The sequence below is a fragment of the Hipposideros armiger genome, unplaced genomic scaffold (genome assembly GCF_001890085.2).
Source record: "Hipposideros armiger isolate ML-2016 unplaced genomic scaffold, ASM189008v1 scaffold_13, whole genome shotgun sequence".
Classification (NCBI taxonomy): domain Eukaryota; kingdom Metazoa; phylum Chordata; class Mammalia; order Chiroptera; family Hipposideridae; genus Hipposideros; species Hipposideros armiger.
The window spans coordinates 6,600,158-6,604,721 of record NW_017731363.1 but is presented as its reverse complement, the minus strand read 5'-3'; the positions used below and the strand labels follow the sequence as shown (position 1 = coordinate 6,604,721).

The 4,564-nt window shown below is 38.6% G+C and overlaps 1 non-coding gene across 1 annotated transcript; it reads right to left on the bottom strand.

The window, feature by feature from the left end:
- Window positions 1-4,043: 4,043 nt before the first annotated feature.
- On the bottom strand, window positions 4,044-4,117 carry TRNAS-GCU (transfer RNA serine (anticodon GCU)). The gene has a single exon. It is a non-coding gene; the product is annotated as a tRNA-Ser (tRNA).
- Between the last annotated feature and the right edge of the window lie 447 nt (window positions 4,118-4,564).

Sequence of the window (4,564 nt, the reverse complement as noted above, 5' to 3'; positions counted from 1 at the left end):
CTAAAAGCAAAGGGATGGGAAAAAGATATTTCATGAAAATGGAAACAAACAAACAAAAAGCTGTGGTAGCGATATTTATACCAGACAAAATAGACTTTAAAACAAAGGTTATAACAAATGACAAAGAAGGACCCAGTAATCCCATTTCTGGGTATTTATCTGAAGAAACTCAAAACGCTACTTTGAGAGGACATGTGCATCCATATGTTCACTGCAGCATTGTTTATAGTGGCCAAGATGTGGAGGCAGCTGGGGTGTTCGTTGATGGAAGAATGGATAAAGAGGAGGTGGTACATATATACAATGGAATATTGCTCGGCCATGGAAGGGAATGGATTCTTGCCATCTGTGGCGGCATGGATGGACCTGGAGGGTGTTGTGCTGAGTGGTGTGTGTCAGAGAAAGACAGATGCAATGTGATTTTGCTTATGTGTGGAATCTAAAGAACATAACAAACAAACAAAACAGACACAAACTCATACATACAGAGGACATTTTGATGGTTGCCAGATGGTAGGGTCATTGGGAATGGGTGAAAAAGGAGATCGGATTAAGAAGTACAAATTGGTTGTTACACATTAGTCATGGGGATGTAGGGTATAGCATAAGGAACATTGTCAATAATATTGTAATGACTATGTATGGTGTCAGATGGGTCCTAGGTTTGTTAAGGTGATAGATGGGAGTGGGCTGGGGGTCAGAGTGAAAAAGGTGAAGGGATTAAGAAGTACAAATTGGTAGTTACAAAATAGTCATGGGGATATAAAGTAAAGCATAGGAATATAGTCAATAATATTGTGATAGCGTGGTACAGTGTCAGATGGTTGCTGGATTTATGGTGGTCACTTCATTAGGTATATAAATGTTGAATAATTATTGTGTATATCTGAAACTAATATAATATTGTATATTAGTGATATTTTAATAAAAATCTTTAAAAAAAGAAAAAATCCTCCTTAAAACAAGATGATCCTAACGAAATACTCGCAAGAACTAAATCCCTATCTAAAGCCAAAATCTATCCTTGTCATGTTCACCTGTCTCAGGAGTAGCATTCATTTTGATCATCCATGGATGGCAGGTACCTCAGTGTGCCCATTAGTCACTGATGAAAAGTTTGATAAAGAGATTCAGTTACCTAAAGATATCTGGCCCCCAAATCTACTGGTGAATCCAATTATGAACTAGTCTCAAGAAAAGAATCTGTGAAGTTGTATCTTTTATGAAATGTTGGCCATTATAAATAGTAAGGTTCCCCCCCAATATTATTTGGCAAAATAAAGATATGAACACCATGTTAGTCTTCAACATTATTTTGATATTTTACTAGTCTAAGAAATCTGTAGATCTCAGAATCACTGGCTCACAGCTCCTCAAGCCACTCCAGATTCCAGTATTCAAGAAAGCTCTCCGCCTGCCTGCTAAAGTCTCTGCAAATAACAGGAGAATCTGCATTCCACAGTGTCAGGAACATGATTAATTATCTATTTGGATTAGCCAACAGAATCTATGTTCCCAGGTTTCTGTGACATGGTTGCTTAAATTTCTTAGCTTTGGTCATGCTTTTGAGTTACAATGCTTCCCCAAATATTTGTTTTTGTTTTCCTGTGGGAAAAATAAAAACATAGCCACGCATTCCGTGAGAAACACCTTTAGAGTTTTCATTTCTGCACCAACATGCAGTGTCTTAGATTTCTTCAACTTTTAAAACAAAAGCTTTTGTGAGTTCTTGTGTTTTCCACAGCTGAATAACCTTAATATAGAAATGTGCTCATGTTACACACCATAGACTTCAGTAGAAAGGTTCAGAAAATTTGAGCTTTTTAATCAGATGATCTTGCTCTTTACTCAGAAAATGAAATTCCATGGCAAAACTGCTCATCAGAGCAGGCTTTGTTCTTTTATAATACTCGTTTTCTTTTATTTCCTCTCTAACCAAGAGGATTCTTGAAAACCCATATGAATAAGGAGGATGGTATTACAAATGAGCTATTAAGAGATTTTTTAAAAATCAGATCTGTTTTGGAAACTACTATCAGCTGGAGAGTGGTTTATATGTGAACTGTGCCACATTCCTTAAAGTAAAGCCAATTCTGAATATACCTTATCGATGTATTAATATTTGTCACTTCAGTAACCTAATAGGTTAGTATACATTTTCGTGGGCTCTGGTAACCTAAGTAACCTATGACTATTGAAAAATAATTATCATGTGCCTTATGCTTTTTTAAAAATCAGATTATTTGCTTTGGCAATGGAATCATTTAGGCCTCATTAAATCTATCTAGATTATGATTCTAAGGAAAGGGAAATTTTTGAGTAATAAAACACCTCTAAAATCTGTAGGTTTGGAGCAACATCACAATTTTAGATTTTTAAAGATACCTATTCTAAGGCAGAAACCTGGACTTGCTTTGAACCCCCATCTTTTATTTCCATATTCTATAAATTCATTCATGGTTCTTTATTCCATCAGCTCTCACCAGCCTGACTTTGTGCTTCTTAAGGCAGGTGGAATGTATGCAATGTTTGACTATGTTAAGACAAATTATCTAACACTTGAAAATAAGGCAAAAAGGTGACTGCTTGTCCTTTCAGTGTTGGACTGAAGCTTTATTTAAAGGCCTTTGTCTAACAGGCCCACCAAGGATTATTCAGTTGTCCAGTGGAATGCCTTCTTGCTTAATTTAGGCCCAGACATGTTACCTTGTAGATTTTTGTCCAGTAGAGATGCAAAAGATTTCTGTGCAGGGGAAGTGATAACCCCAAAGGTATGGATTTTTTACCTTTTTGCTTCTAATTTAGCAAACTTATTTCAGCATGTTTTTCCTTTTTAAACATATAAATCTGTCTTTTGAGTTCTCTTTTGTACCAGATTTACCATCCTGATGGTTCCCTCATTAATGCATAAAACTTGTGATGTATTATTCATTCTATATTTTCATTGGGGTCGTGTTTTGAAAATTACACTTTGTCTCTATGAAGAAAAGACATGGGTCTCACAAGACACTCACGAAAATGAACCTCATCACTTGAGCTCATCCAATTTCACTTCTCCGGGGAACACACTTTATAAGAATTAAGCCAATGGATTTTGATTCCCCCCTTTAAATCCTATTTCCTGGTACCCTTCTGACAGAGTCATTAAGCTTCTAGTCTCAGGAAAGAAAGGACAGACAGGTGCTGCCCAGAGCAGAGAGGCTATTCATTACTCAAAGCTGATTTCCTTGGCCTCTTTTTAGTTAAGACAATGGACATAAAACCCAGGCTTTTTAGAGAAAGGGATTTCTAAATAACAAAGCTTCCTCTTTAATACATAGATCCTGCGTGCAAAATAGAAGGGAGACCCCCTCCAGGTTGTAAAGAAGAGGAGAAAATTCTCCCCCCACCCCCACTTTTGGACTCAGTTGTAGGGAAAAGAAAGGGGGCGTGGATTCTGGGAGTGAGGTCACAAGACATAATTGTCCTGATCTCCTCCTACCAGGTCGAAGTGCAAGAGCCGGAACTATGTTAGCTATGTTGCTGGGAAAGCAGAAGACAGGAGGGGGCAGCTCTGGATCCTGCTTTTCTTTGGTAGGATTAACATCTATCCTCGGCCACCACGGGGTCACGAAACAATGCCCCTCCCTTAAACACCCTGATGCTTATTTGGGTCACACTTACCTGAGGCATCCAAGTAGAGACTGAATTACCTACAAAAACATTTTAAATTATGGGGTTAAATCGAGGTTGCTAAATTGGACTCAGTCTTGTGCCCTCCTCCTGCTTCTATCTAGAAGATGGGAGCTTGTAAGGTAAATCAGAGAAATAAGAAAGCTACATTTTTAGTCCAGCTGAGTATATTGCGGAGTACATTTGAAAGGTTGCCAGCTATGTATGTATTGCGTGTTCTTCTATCCTCTTTTTGCCATACACAATCAATGAATGCATTGTTACGTTTTTTTCATTGTATTTTATTGGGGAACAGCCATGGTCATGGGTTACACATTGCTTTCATGCTACAATGGCATAGTTGACTCTTTTAAGGAGGGCGCAGCTCACAGTGGCCCATGAGGGGATCGAACCAGCAACCTTGGTGTTAGCAGCACCATGCTCTAACCAACTGAGCTAACTGGTCACCCCCACATTGCTACTTTTTGATTTCACAGAAAGCATGTCCTATTTTCTAGTGATTTCTGGTCTCCACCTGACACATCTCTGCACTTTCTACAATGCTTCATCTAACAAGATCAAACTGGCTACAGACACCAGGAGCAGGTACCAGAAGTACAACCACTGGGATTATAGATTTATTGATGCCTCCCTAAAGTTCTTTCAATATTTGCTTACTATATTTTGAGGCTATGTTATTAGGTGCCATTCACCAAATAGAATCTGTTCTCCCTACTTCCTTAGTAGTCACATGATCCCTGTCAGGTTGGATGGGGCCATATGACTAACTGTGGAGCATTTTGCTGCCAAATGTGCGACTTTCCGGAGCTCTTTTTTCCCTTGGGTATGGTGACTGGCAAAGTTCGAGATGGTGGCTGATCTATCAGCTGGGGTTTCTGAGTCACTATGGTGA